This window comes from Parasteatoda tepidariorum, chromosome 6, assembly GCF_043381705.1.
Source record: "Parasteatoda tepidariorum isolate YZ-2023 chromosome 6, CAS_Ptep_4.0, whole genome shotgun sequence".
NCBI lineage: Eukaryota > Metazoa > Arthropoda > Arachnida > Araneae > Theridiidae > Parasteatoda > Parasteatoda tepidariorum.
Genome location: NC_092209.1, coordinates 26,546,858 through 26,563,391, shown reverse-complemented (window position 1 = coordinate 26,563,391; position 16,534 = coordinate 26,546,858).

Here is a 16,534-nt window from a genome sequence, read left to right as displayed (position 1 = left end):
CCAGGCACCCAATTCTAGTTTAATAAATGAAAAAAAAAATGAATTTCATCTCAGTTTTTCACGATAGTAAGTTTTCATTTTAAACCAGTAATAAATTAAAATGTACTCTATGTTTACACTTGAACAAAGCAAATTTTTTTCTGTTGTTTATTACTCCGTTAAATTTAAAAAGTAATAGAAATAACATTTAGGTAATTTCAAACAAATTTCTTATTTTAAAAAAAGAAAAATGTTAGCACTCAATACATTCAGGTATCATCATAGGGCATCTGGAGCCTTTTACATAGAGTGAACACCAGCTTAATGATAACGTTTTTCAGTCGGTTTGTCACGTATCAAACGTGAAAAGATTCTACAACGTGGAAGTTTTCTAAATTACCTACAATCATAGCTACCAATTTATTGTCTTGGTAGCTAACTATTATAAATTCTGCATCGCAAGATTTAATCACGGGAGCGTATTGAAAATATTTTGAATTATTTAAAAATAAATTCCTAAAAATAAAAGTAGTACTTTTGCTATTGACCTCCACAGGATATTCTTTTTTTCCGCCAAATTATTGAGTTAGTTTGAGTTAATACGTCATGCTAAGGCTAACAAATATAAAGCTAAATTCCACGAAGCAGAAAGTAAAATAAAAAATATTTTTTAGGTTACTTATTTAGGAGTCAAGAGATAGAATGCTTTTTCATTTTTTTTCCTTTTTTTTTTTCGTTTATTACACGAAAAAAATGACATTTCAAAAATGTAAAGTTAAAAATAAAAGAGGATGACCAAACACGAGATGACATGATACAGTTGAGAAAATAATGACATAAAATTGGGTTCAAACTTCGGACAACAGTAGTAAGGGATAATTTCGGATTGCAGAAACTATCGAAGCGCTGTCTTGGTCAGCAATAGGATGTAGAGCTGCAGAAGAAAAAGAAATTTTAACATTTTTTTTCTTCTTTGTTCTTAATAATGAAACCATCGTTGTTTTTTTTTTGTTACTGTCAAGTTTAAAAATGTTATTATATAAACTAGTTTTACCATCAATCTAAATTCGCTTAAAGCGCTCGTTCTTCAAGTTAATAAGTTCCTCTCATCTCCTGTAACTAATATATTTGTCAATATAAAAATAGTGCAAATTTGTTTACCAGAAGAAATATGTTAACTAGCGATATTTCACTACAGTTTATCACGATATTAAGTTTTTAATTTAAACCAGTAATAAATTAAAATGTACTAATATGCTTACACTTAAACAAATCAAATTTTTTTCTGTTGTTTATTACTCCGTTAAATTTAAAAAGTAATAAAAAGAACATTTAGGTAATTTCAAACACATTTCTTATTTAAAAAAAAAAAAAAAAAAATGTTAGCACTCAATCCATTCAGGTATCATCATAGGGCACCTGAAGCCTTTTACATAGAGTGAACACCAGCATAAATAAAATGTTTTTCCATCGGTTTATCATGTATCAAACGTGAAAAGATTCTACAAAAGCGTTAACGTGGAAGTTTTCTAAATAACTTACAATCATAGCTACCAATTTACTACCTTGGCAGCTATTTACTATAAATTTAGCGTCAAAATTCGTCATGGGCGAACGATTGAAATATTTTAAATAATTTAAAAATAAATTCCTAAAAATAAGAGTGGTACTTTTGCTATTTTAAAAATAATATGTATATATTTTTTATTTTGACAAAAATTAGGTTCAACTGTTTTGACTCTCCACTTAATCAGTGACGTAGCGAGCTTAACTCGATCCTTGGGCACAATACCTTTTTAGCACCCCCCCCCTTTGAAAACCGTAGAATATTATATGAAAAATACACTCGCAAATTAATAAATAAAGTAAAATAAATAATGTCATAGGCTCAAGCTAGGCTTTAAATTTGAGACAAAAAATGTAGTTGAGAAAACAAGACTAGATTTTGAAATGCATATGATGATCTAGAATTAGTTCAAAAGATAAATATTATTTACTTTACATATTTATAAAGAAATATTTTAAAAACACGCAGTTTTAAAACAATAAAAAAGTAAATATTTATTATCTCTGAGGAGATGCATATATTTAATAATAATATGATTATAATGAGGCAAATTTATCAATAATATCATTGAAGTTGATCATTTCAAATTTTTCTTTTTCCACACTTAAAAATGTTAAGTTTTGTTAGGCGATCTTGTCTCAGCGTTGATCATAGATATGTCAAAATTAATTTTTATTTGCTGAATGAACGTTCGCAACAAGCAATTGATGCTGAGAAGGTCATGAATATTAGAAGTGCCACTCTCAGGTTTGGAAAAACATCTTCTCCATACGAGATTACAAAAGTAAGAAATTCTAATGGAGTTTTAGGTTCAATTTCTTTTCTACTGTGGAGTAACATTTTGCAGTCACGTATTTCGATAAGGAGTTCCTTCCATTGAAATCTGTATTTTAAAACACACCCAAATTTTTGCATGGTCGTTATCAACATCATCCTTGTTTAATAAATTTTCAACGTCTAGTAGAAATCCAAATTTGAAATTAAGGTCATTTAATCATGTACATATTTCTGGTTGGAGACGATCAAGAACGCTTTTCATAACGCGAGAAATTTTACTTTCTGCGGAAAGACCAACATGTCTAGCCAATTCTCCGGGCATTTTGCGGCGTTTTCTTACACGTTGTATCAATATCCCATTTTTCGAAAAGAGACTTCGCTTTTTCTATTGTCTCTTCACAGAGCTTGTCTCGAATTTCGGCTAGTTCAGTTGCTAATGGTTCAAGATCATGGAATGCTTCTCTAAAATTCATTCTAGGATCTTGTAATCTGAGCTGCACACAATTAATCTTCCTTAACACGTTCACTGCCAGCCGAGAATAGGTGATTATGCAGTGTCTTTCATTGAAAAGTGGTAATCGATAAAAATAAAATTAAAGTTAACTTTTATTTCTTAAACAATGACTTTAGTTTTTAAAATTCAGAATAACTTTATTTCAATAAACAATGTGTTATTTTGGTGAGAAAATATCGTATTTTCTGAAAAATAGTTGGACGTTAATATACACCTTGCTACCACTTGATCTGTTTTTTCAGACACAAACTACTAGAAGGAATTTCGTCACGCCCTGGCGCGGGATCGGCAGCGAAAGTGTTAAGAGTTCATACCAGAAATGAACTAAAGTTATGAATCTAAAAGTTAGTATATTTTGCTTCAGAATTGTAGTTTCACTTCTGGTGTCACTTGAAGTGGTAGTGTCCTCTGCTAATTTTTCTAATAGTCCTACTATATTCTCTAGCCCATAGACGATAACGCTAACCACTTGTATTCTGGCGCTCCATCGTGGTTCAGATTCCCATTTGACAGTTTTTGTTAAAGCGTTTTTTAATAATTCCCATCGTAACGTTGAACGTGGGAAAAAGAGATATATGTTTTCAATTATTTCAAAAAGCCGACCAGGTGGCCGAGTGGTTAGCGTGTCTGACTACGGAGCCATCGGCCACGGGTTCGAATCCTGCTCAGGGCATGGATGTTTCTTTCTCTCTGTGTGTTCTATGTCCCTTCTCCTTTGCGTGTGAATGTGACCCGCTCTATAAACGGGTTTGTGGTTGTGTGACGTGGGCGAAGCTGCTCCACCACCGTGGCTTCGGCACAGGTGCCCACTGGGTAACGAGAAGAGAGTAGCAGTTCTGGAATTTCTGTGGCCAATGGGACAAACCCCAAGTGCCCGCCATTAAAAAAAAAATTATTCCAAAGCATGTCACAACGATTGTATCTTGTTTAGCTGCATTAGCTCCTACGAAATTCAATGAATGGTTATCACAATTTACAAATAATGCTTTATGATTTTTTTTCCATTTTTCTTTGTTGAATGCCAATGGAGATGAACAATGAAGAGAGACGAGCTGGGAGTATCTTTAAGAGGTAAGTTTGCTTGACGTCTACAGGATATTCTTTTTTTCTGCCAAATTATTGAGTTAGTTCGAGTTAATACGCCATGCTAAGGCCACCCAATATAAAGCTAAATTCCACGAAGCGGAAAGTAAAATAAAAAACATTTTTGGGGATACTTATTTAGGAGTCAAGAGATATAATGCTTCTTCATTTTTTTGTTGTTTTTTTTACATTCAGTAAACGAAAAAAGTGACATTTCAAAAATTTAAAGTTAAAAATTAAAGAAGATGACCAAACACGAGATGACATGATACAGTTGAGAAAATAATGACATAAAATCGGGTTCAAACTTTGGAGAACAGTAGCAACGGATAACTCCCGATGGCAGAAACTATCGAAACGCTGTCTTGGTCAGCAAAAGGCTGTAGAGCTGCAGAAGGAAAGGAATTTTTACTTTTTTTCCTTTGTTCTTAATAATGAAACCCTCGTTGTTTTTTGTAATTGTCAAGTTTAAAAATGGTATTATATAAACTAGTTTTTCCATCAATATAAACCCTGTTAAAGCGTTCATCAAGTTAATGAGTTCCTCTCATCTCCTGTAACTAATATATTTGTCAATATAAAAATAGTGCAAATTTGTTTACCAGAAGAAATATTATGTTAACTATCAATATTTCCCGTTTTCAATTTAAACCAGTAATAAATTCAAATGTACTATATGTTTACACTTTAACCAAGCCAATTTTTTTTCTGTTGTTTATTACTCCGTTAAATTTAAGAAGTAAAAAAAAAAGAACATTTAGGTCATTTCAAACACATTTCTTATTCAAAGAACAAATTGTTAGCCCGCAATTCATTCAGGTATCATCATAGGGCACCTGATGCACCTAGGGCACTCAGAATGAACATCAGCTTAAAGCTAACGTTTTTCCGCCGGCTTATGCATCAAACGAGGAAGTTTTCTAAATATACTAAATTACTTACAATCATAGCTACCAATTTAATATCTTGGCGGCTACTTAACTTAAATTTTAGACATTATTTTAATTGTTCGGAATAATAGAATTATTTTAATTTTTTATAAATTAATTCTTAAAAATAAAAGTGGTACTTTTGCTATTTTAAAAATAATGTATATATATATACATATATTTTATTTTTTACTTAAATTAGGCCCAACTGTTTTGACGCTCCACTTAATACATGATAACTTTTTTCGTTTTTAAGTGAAATTTTTATGACCTCTTAAAGTGTATGTAAATTCGATGCTCCTTGATTATTCGTTTACTATATTTTTTTTCTTATTCAATTTACTATAATTTTTCCACCGTTTTACAGGAACAATTAAAAAAATATTAAAAATCGGTTAGTCGTGCTGCACAGTTTCATTAATGTTCCCAAAATTAAATATGTTTAAATTCCTTATACATATCCACTAGCTCTTTCAGTTTTCCCGAAAGATTTTATTTTTGTATTTAAAGTGTCCGCAGAATATATCGAATCACCTTTTATTTTTCATTAAATAAACACAGTTTAAAATAAATTTTACTACCATTATATTTGAATAATTTTATTGTAAATAGCAACGCTCGCATTGTCATGCAGTTATATCGGCCGCTATGAAAAGCCGTTATATTAAAATTACTTCATGTTAAGCCTTTTAAATCATTGGCAAATCTGTTGATATCAATTTATATTTCTCTACCGTTTTTAAAAGTATTTTTTGAAATCTGTATCAGTTAGCATTCTATAAGAAATTTAGTTATCGTATGCACTTCAACATTGAGAGAATTAACATTATCTTTATATCGTTCAAAATTTAAAATACTGTTTAGAAATGCCACCAAACATTTGTTCTCCGATGTTAATGATAACAGCTATCGAATATGATATTATCATGAATTTTGCTAAATTTCAATCGGAGAATGAAGAGAGACGAGCTCGGGATAGCTTTTAGAGGCAAACTTGCTTGCCGTCCACAGGATATTCTATTTTCCGTCAATTTATTGAGTTAGTTTGAGTTAATACGTCATGCTAAGGCCAACAAATATAAAACAAAAAACCACAAAGCGAAAGTAAAATAAAAAATATTTTTTAGGTGACTTATTTAGGAGTCAAGAGACATAATACTTATTCATTTTTTTTTAACATTCAGTAAAAAAGTGACGTTTCAAAAATGCAAAGTTAGAAATAAATGAGGATGACCAAACACCTGATGACATGATACAGTTGAGAAAATGATGACATAAAATTGGGTTCAAACTTTGGAGAACAGTAGTAACGGATAACTCCTCATGGAAGAAACTTTCGAATTATTGTCCTGGTCAGCAATAGGTAGTAGAGTTACAGAAGAAGAATTTTTACTTCTTTTTTTCGTTCTTAATAATTGAACCACCAATTTTTGTTGTTGCTGTTTTTTATTTGTAATTGTTAAGCTTAGAAATAGTATAATGTAAACTAGTTTTACCATCAATCTAAACCCTCTTTAAACGTTCTTCAAGTTAATGAGTTCCTCTCATCTCCTGTAACTAATATATTCATCAATATAAAAATAGTGCAAATTTGTTAACCAAAAGAAATATTATGTTAACTATCTATATATGTAGTTAACTAGCGATATTTCCCGACAATTTATCACGATATCAAGTTTTCAATTTAGCCCAGAAATAAATTAAAAAGTTTACACTTAAACGCAGCAACTTTTTTCTGCTGCTTATTACTCCTCAGTTAAATGTAAAATAACGAACATTTAGGTCATATCAAACGCATTTCTTATTTAAAGAAAAAAAAATTTTTAGATCGCAATACATTCTACTAGTATCATCATAAGGAACCTGAAGCCTTTCACTTAGAGTGAACACAGGCATGAAGTAAACGTTTTTCCGTCGGCTTATCATGTGTCAAAAGTTAAGAGATTCCACAAAAGCATTAATGTGGAAATATTCTAAATAACTTACAATCATAGCTACCAATTTATTATCTTGGCACCTATTTGTAGAAAAATCTTTCGTATACAAACACAGCTTATTAATTGTTTCGTTAAATTATAGTTCTTTATAAATAATTTTTTAAAAATAAAAGTGGTAATATTGCTATTTTTAAAATAATATATATATATTTTTTAATTTTTTAACTAAAATTAAGCCCAACTGTTTTGACTATCTACTTAATACATAATAAATTTTTTAGGTGAGGTTTTTTAAGACCACTTAAAGTGTACGTAAATTCTATGATCCTTAATCATTCGTTTATCATATATTTTTTTAAATTCAATTTACCATAAATTTTCCACCGCTATACGGAAACAATAAAAAAAAATCCGTTAGTCGTGCTGGACAGTTTAATTAATGTTCGCAAAATTATGTTTAAATTGCTTTTACATATCAACTAGCTCTTTTAGTTTTCCCGAGAGATTTTATTTTTGTATTTAAAGTGTCGGCAAGATGTATAAAATCGCGTTTTATATTTTTATTAAATAAATACTGTTTAAAATGAATTTGATTACCACTATATTTAAATAATTTTATTTTATATAAAATTTCTAGCGTTGTTCAGTAAGGTAAGTTGTATAGTTATAACAGCTAACAACCATTTCGCGAAACGCCCAGATTCAACAGCATTGTCTTAACCTTGCCACTTACACCACCTTTTGATATGCTTGAAAGTTGGCAGGTAAGCTTTAATTACTCGTATTATTTCGCCACCACCTCTCTGAAAACTCGGCATCTATGCATGCATGGAATCCATAGCACATTTTCCTATATTTTACTTTTTTCAAAATATTAATACGTTAATCACTTTTCTTTTTTCTTCTATTATTTTAAGATTCTATGAACACTCAAGAATTCTGAATTTTATCTCCTGGTCTTTGATGCGTGGATATTCTCATATCCTGATCTGTCGCGCTAACTATAATCGCCAAAGTGCTAAATACATTTTAAACTTGCAAATTTAAAAAAGAGAAAAAAAAACATGTCCATGTTTGCCCGGGAGTGGTTACGAGTTATACGTTTCAAATTGGTCCCTTTCTGTGATGTTTTTTTTTTTTTTTTTTCTCGCCGGCCGCTGCCCGGAAATTTTGCAAAGACTTGGTGATTATTCTGCAACAGATCACGACACGGAAATCTCCCCTTTGATATTTGCGTGTTAATGTTTTTCAAATAATGATCAAGATTATTTTAAATGCAATTTATTACGCAAACAACAAAATATTAAGGCATATCAGAAATAGGTAAATACCGAATTTTTCTATATCAGCTGCAACCTGAAACAATTGATTTTCTCTGACAAATATCTGATACTTTTTATATCAAATACCTATTTATCTCAACATAGATCTGAATTAATTGTAGCGATATAAAATTTCTGAAGTAAATCATTAATTTTTTTTAAAGATTTACTTTTAACGAATTTTCATTCTTTTATAAAAATGCAGATTTAATCCACTAAGAACCACCATTCCCATCTAAAAGATCAAGACTGGTGAATTAATGATTTCGTTTTTGAAATTTATCTTCGTGGATCAAGACCAGGCCTGAAAGCGGGACGGAAAAGAGAAAATACTGGTAGAAGAACTATTTCAATGTTAGATAATATTCAGGAGGAGTTAATCTATTTTCAACAATAACAATTCACTGAAACGAAATTTTTCACTTCGTTGAAGCAATTGTATATAAAAATTGCATCCGTTAAAAACAATTGGTAGTTATAGATTTTTATTATTCTCGAGAAAAAAAACTAAAAAATGAAATTTATTAGTTACCAGTTTTTACTGCTTTCCGTCTCGATATATATGGGCTTTCAGCCCTGATCAAGACCTACCAATCGTTATCATCATCAGATTATCAAAATATTTTAAAAATTACATATTGATTAAAAATTGCTATGCAGTAATAGTTAAAAAAAAAGAAAAGAAATTAAACCAACTTGCTCTGAACAGCGAATATATATACGAATGGTCTTTAATATGTTTATTTTTGGTTTAGTAAATTCGATTTATAGAGTTTTTACTCACTATTAGTTTCAAATAATTCAAATGCTTATATGATAAGCCTCCTCGCGGTTTTTTATAGGTAGTCCGATCAGACCACTGTGTAGGATATCCTCTTATAGAACGAGTCATTTAATACAGAATATAGTTGAAAAAAGAAAGTGGTAGCAAATATATGACTAAAAATTTAATTTATTTATGAATATTATTGGCTTCCCTTATTCACTTGTCAACCACTACAGATTCAATTCTCAAATATATATGATAATNAAATATTTTTGAGTTGTCAACTTAATTTTTTTCAAATACAACGTATTTGTTTGCTTAAAATTGAAGTTTTAATTCCATTATAATACCACTGGGAAAAATGATAATGGGAGGGATTAAAAGTTGGCAGGTATGCTTTAAAAGTTTTTGGGTTCATGTGCACAACTGGTTCGCTTTTTAAGCAGTCTGCGACGACCATTTATGAAAGACCGTGTGGAGGCTTCTTGATGTAGGAGGTGATGGTCAAGCTTTAAAAAGCTAACTAATTAACTGAAAACCTGGAAATATTAGTCTGCCGTTTTTTACCAATTTTTAATTGTCAGCACTCCGGAGTATATAGTATCTCTGGTAGCCAGTTTAAAAAAAAAAACATCAAACTTATTTAACCAAAAATGTTCTTCGAACTATTTTATTATGGTACTTTTTTACATTTTTATGAAAGTACAATTATGGAGATCGAATCGATGACCCAATTTCTTTTCTGGAAAGTGAATTGCCAGATGTAGCATATAGCAAACAAAAAAGGTACACGTACGGTTAATCTGAAACTTAAAAAAAAATTTTTCTCGGGTTATTCACGTTTGCCACTATTTTTATAAATAGGTGAATCAGTATTAGGTAAAATCTTATAGCCCTAGAATATAGATTGCATAATCCTTTATCAAAGGAGATTTTTTTAAATATAACATTCCAATATCGTTAATGAAATTTGTATATTGGACATAGCTATCTACGCATGTTACATAGACATACCACAGCTGTTGTTATATATGAGACCACAATATCGTTAGTGAACTTTTTATTTTCGACATAGATTGTAATTAGTAGACATAGATTAGTGATAGAGACCTAGATTGTGATAGTAGACATAAACATAGCAATGTTAAATAGACAGAGCTATGCTGTTGTTCCTTATAAAATTACAATATGGTTAGTTAACTTTTTATTTGAACATAACTTGTAATTTTGGACATCGCGATAGTTGTTATGTATGAAACCACAACACTGTTTGTGACTTTTTTATTTGGGACATAGTTTACAGTTTTGAACATAGCAATTTATGTTTGAACAAATGGATATTGCACGAAAAACTGGTTTAAGAAGACAGACGTATCTCAGAAAGCATGTTTATAAAAAGGATATTTTTAAACTGCAAAAATGGCTACAAAAATCTTGAAATAAATATTGAAAAATAGACGTATTTCAAAAGGAACTATTTCAAATTTTTCGTTACAGAAACTGCTAACTGTACAAAATATTCTTTTTTAATTTGAAGCTATGATCTTGAATTTTTAAATACTACCTTACTTTTGAAAAAGACGCGTGACAAATAAATATGAAATTTTATTTTTTAAAAAATATTTCAAGTACTTTATATTTATTAATTACTTAATTTAAAATAAATAGTCATAATAGTAGTTTGAGTAGTTATGTTCTTTGTTCTTTGAGTAGTTATGTCCATTTCTTAAACGATGCGTTTCCTAATAAAAATCTTTTTTTCTTCAAACAAACTTGTAAGCTATATCTATTTTATTCAGTGCGTTTTTCAGGCTATGTCCCCTCTTTTTTTTTCTTTTTTTTTTTCATACCTTCATATTATACTATGCACTTTTTCTTTAAAGTGCATTTTAACTGTATCCAAAATAAAATGAAAAATTACATCATACAATAAAAAATTGCTTGATATTTATTAAAAGCACAAATATCTTTATTTTAATCAGAGAGCACGATTTTTTTGTTAAAAAAATTTTCAAGTTATTACTAGAAAATAAACTTAGTTTAGTGAGAAATGTGACATCATTTATTTTTAATAAAAACTTTTTGTATCACTGTATGAAGGTGTACTTGCACTCTGGAAAGGGAAGGGATTAATGTGGAGCAAATACGTACGGTAATTATATATAGCATAAGATAATTATGCACAAATAAATGGTGTATCTATTAGTAAAATAAAAAGATTATATGATAAATGCATTGGCTCAATCTCGTCTTTCGTTATAAATTAAAGCTATAACATTGTTTACTATATTTATAACTACTGACAGCGATGCCAACTTGGTCCGGACAGTAAATATATATTTTAAAGTGGTAGTTTATTAATTGTAATTCTTAATTTAATAAATTCAATTTAGTAGATTTTTATCTACCACTATTTTATAAATAACACTTTTGTTTATATAATTAGCCACTCAATTAGATATTGTCATGTTGATAGTAGACTATTTTTGCTTGTTTTGAAAAGCAAAAATAGTTTTAATTATTTTGGCATGTGGTAACATCATACCAGCCATCTCTTCCGGATTTTGCGGAAGATTTTATTTTCATATTTAATGTGGTAGTAAATATATACTATTTTTTTCTTTTATAAATTTAATTTTTAAATGATTTTGATCACCACTATTCTTACAAAAATTAAGCACATATATCAATATGCGTTACTATCATGGTTGTCAACTTAAGTTTGCTCAAATACAACGTATTTGTTTGCTTAAAATTGAAGTTTTAATTCCTTTTTAATACCACTGGAAAAAATTATAATGGAAAGGATTAAAGTTGGCAGGTATGTAGCATTATAATAAAGTAACCATGATTAGAAGTATGTACAAACTTGATCGGAGATTCACATTAATTGCCATTGAAAAATGAATACAGCCATGATTAGATGGATAATCTTCGTACTGATAGTAAGGTTCTTTTTTGTAATTAAGAATTTTATTTGAAATGATATTTTAAATTCTAATAATAAATTGTTTATTTTCCTAAATAAATAGTTCCAATCAAAAACTTTTTAAAATCGGAAGTTTGAATGCTCTCTGAATGACTATAATTAACTAACGACGGATATCAATTAGATGCATTTTCTTTCCTCCATCAGCAAAGCAAACAAACCCGACAATTCCCATGAAAGTCGCGGGACACTTTTGAAACATTTTTCTCTTCCTTTTACACTATCTCCTCCCTCTTCTGCGAACGGAAATGAACAGTTACGGACTGATCGCCTTTGCACAAAAATTTAACTCCTACTCGATTGCGATCGTTCGTATGGGAAACCGCGATTTCGCTCTCTTACATCCCACCCCACACACGTCTCTTACTCTAGTTAGAATTTTTCTGGTTTTTGTTCTAATTAAATGGTTTTCGAGACACTGTTCGATGAGTCTCGTTTATCATTAGCTTTTGAGTGACGACCAGATGTTCAATATTTGATTCGTTCGTTATTGAAATTGTTCTAATGTATTTACGTCACGAAGAAACAGGATAATTTTAATTTCATATCGGTTTGAAAGGCAAAGATAAATTTTTCTAGTATTTGCATGTGCTTGTTCTCGTTAGAATTTTTCTTTTTTTTGGTCTAGTTAGAATTTTTTGTTTTTTGTTTTTGTTCTAGTTAGAATTTTTCTTGTTTTTGTTCTAATTAAATGATTTTTCGAGACACTGTTCTATGAGTCTTGTATTCCTTAACTTTGAGTCACGATCAGATGCCTTAACATTAGATTCGTTCGCTATTGAAATTATTCTGATATATTTACGTCACGAAGGAAAACGATAATTTTAATTTTATATCGATTTGGGAGGCAAAGACAAATTTTTCTAGGGTTTGTATGTGCTTGTTCTTGTTAGAATTTTTCTCGTTTTTGTTCTAATTAAATGATTTTTCGAGATACTATTCTATGAGTCTTGTTTTCCTTAGCTTTGAGTCACGACCAAATGCTTAATATTAGATTCGTTCGTTACTGAAATTATTCTAATGTATTAACGTCACAAAGGGAAAGGATAATTTTATTTTTATATCAAGTTGGAAAGCAAAGGCGAATTTCTCTAAGATTCTCATGTGCTTAAGGAAATACTTTTCAACATGTGAAGTTTTTATGTAAAATTTTTTCTGTGGTACGTAACTTAACTAATGAATCAACTTCTTCAACCTAATAGAATTGTTATCAAACTTTTATCAAAACATTAGCCTGCTATTTACCTGAGCTTTGGTACATTCGTTTATTATTATTTTATAAATATAATTTGAGGTATATGAAAGTCTTTCAATTCTAATTTATCACATTATTTTTGCTACCAACAGGAAAATTATTTTCTGACAGTGACATTACTAGGACTCCTAGTAATGTCACTGTCAGAACTTCACTATCAGAAAATATTTTTCCTGTTGGTAGCAAAAATAATGTGATAAATTAGAATTGAAAGACTTTCATACCTGCCAACTTTTAATCCCCTCCGTTATCATTTTTCCCAGTGGTATTAAAATGGAATTAAAACTTCAATTTTAAGCAAACAAATACGTTGTCTTTGAGAAAACTTAAGTTGACAACCATGAGAGTAACGCAGATTAATATATGTGCTTAATTTTTGTAAGAATAGTGGTGATCAAAATCATTCAGAAATTAAAATTATAAAAGAAAAAATAGTATATAATTACTACCAGTTTAAATATGAGAATAAAATCTTCCGGTAAATCCGGAAGAGTTGGCAGGTAAGTTGGAGGTTATAATTGATGTCTTGTTCCAAAGCTTTTAGCCAATGCAAAAAGAAAACAAAGTTTTAATTTTAAACTTTTAAAGCTTTCTCGATGAATAAAATTATTAGAACTTTAAGTCAGACAAATATAATAAATATTGAAACAAAACAAAAAAGAAGCATTTGTGAAAAAATTTTATGAGATTTTTTCACCAATCTAAAAATTATAAAAAAGCTATTTGCGGAGCAATTTTGGAGTGATATTATGAGAGTTAAAAAGAAAGAAAAAAAGATCTCACACTAAACATGACACACTTTTTTTTATGGAAATGGTGCCTCACTAAAAACATTGAATTGAACAGGCTCTATAATTGTACTTTGACAGTTTGTTTTGTTTTAAACTGAGAAATGAAAATAGCTTTTCCTGAAACTTTAGAACAAAAAGTTCCTTGTTAACAGCAATAGTTCTGAAGCATTTATTTATTGATAGAATTGTATTTCAATAGTGCTGTTTTTGTATTTAATAAATGATTCTTCATTCCAACTTCTTTACTTCAGCCCAAAAATTGCACCACTGGCAATAATATTTGTTTGTTTCTTGGTTTGAAGATTAAATCTAGGAAATAGATAAATGTTTGGCCAAGCGTAATTGCTAGCTCTAAATAAGAAATTTTTTTTTAAAAAACCTATAGCAGAAACTTAATTAAAACTTATTTAATATTATGTCTCAAGTTGTAATTAAATTTAAAGCATGAACGCTTTATATTTGTTGCATAGAAAGTATTTGTAAAAATCGAAGGTTTACACCTGAATAATTTTAGCAAAAGTAGGGACACAAGTTTTAATTTTAAAAAAATATTAATAAGAATGACACGCATACTATTAAATAAAAGCATATTTGTGGCTTAGAGGATTGTGCAGACTTATTATCATTATTTCAAAAATTATTTTTAATCTTGCATTTCTCTGCGCTTGTATCTGTTTAGAATTTATGGACTAGCTAAATTAAGGAAATATTTGGTATTCTAAAACATTGCGAATGTTTGCTGTGACTTTTTTTTTTGCTGCTTAATATGGTTTTTGAATTACACCTTTTGATAAAATGTCAAATAATCCGGGAAAATAACATTAGCAATATTCACTTTTTGACTTAAATAATTTTTTAAATACATTTCAAATTTTTGCACTGTCGTTATTTACTTTTAAGTGATTTTTTTTTATACTTTGAAAGTAAACACTTAAAAACTCTAGTTTAGCGATACTTGTAACAACCGATGAAACAATTCGAAACATTTAAAATATGAAATGATAAATCACAATTTCTTTGTTTTTTATATAAGCATTGTACTGTTTTAAAATAATTTTTATATGTTATCAATATTAACTAATTTAAAACAAGTTAACAGATGAAGCGATATTACAATAATCTCTACTACCTATTGAAGTATACAAAGGCAACTGGTACCCGCCCAACCCCGGCCACCCCCATATGTTTACCCGACTGATTATTCAGAAGCACATTGTTTGAAGGGATGTTTTATAATTGTAGTTGGCAATTCATAGAAATTAGGCCATAGTGGGGATATGCGGTCTGTTAGTCTGATTTAAGGTACCCCAAATCGTTAATACATAGCAATAGAACTATTTAAAAAAAAAACACGGTTTATTTTTATTACTTTTGAACAGTTAGGGTTAGTTGTATTTTCATTCCGTAAATTGTTATGACAATTATGTCTGAAAATTTTCTAAAACAAGGGCGTTTGATAATTTTACAATGAAATAATTAAAGAAAGAATTAACTCTTTCATTTATAGGCTGAATCGGACGACGCCAAGTTAGTAGTGCTGCAATTTGGATATATAATTGCAAAATTGAGTACTATTTCATAACCATTCAATTATTGTACATTCAAATTAATTTTTAATCGCTTCTTTATTAATCAAATGACATGAAAAATTATATTTAAGTTTAAAAAAAACTGAAATATCAAAATATATAAAAACTTATTTAACTTACAGTTCAAAATGTTATTCTTTGTTAATAATTGTTGCTAATAAAATTATTCATTTTACCTAATTTCCTCATTATGTTAAATTTCTTCTTTGGGCCGAGGCTTTGACTCTTTGTGAAACAATTATTATAATTTATCGAATCAATCAGAAGATATTAAGAGAAATGTTGCAAACTAAAATAGCATTTGAGCAACTACATTTAGCACTATTGCAGCGGTTTAACTTTAAAGCCAGCTTTTTAAAACTGTGCCATTTTACCTTAGCTTGGGATTTATAAAACAAAATTTGAAGGAAAAAAAGAGTCTTTCTTTAGCAAAAGTGCTTTTTTTAGTCAATATAAGCACATTACGTCGCGGCTATAGTTAACTTTTCTAGTAGTAGCAAAATTTATGCGTTAACCCCTTGGGGACGGTTGATTCAGAAAAGCATTCATACAAAAAAAGAATCAGGATGAAAATAAATAAAAAACGGTAACTTAAATGTAGTCGTTGCTAATTTCTCAGATTTACTTTAGTTATCGGTAGTTTAATCATATATGTAATCAATGATAGTTTAAAGTATAACTAAATAATTTTATTTTGAACAAAGTAATGGTGAATTAAATAAATCATACAATTATAACTCCGCCCACAAATAAACTGCTAAAGAATTAATTATGTGATTATTTAATATCAATTTTATTTTTTTTCCTTGATTAATAACATTTCATGCTGACACGTACTTGTAACGATCGTTGGGAAAGGTTTTTTTTTTTCTTCAGAAAAGTGAAAGAACCCTAATTTAGATATGATTATTTTTTATATTAAAAAGTGATAGTTTTGTAGTTTTCGTAATTATACCTACAAATGAATGTCTGAATTAAACTTATTCCACTGTTTATTAACACTAGATTGCCCAAGGAAGTTATTTTGACTGCTTTT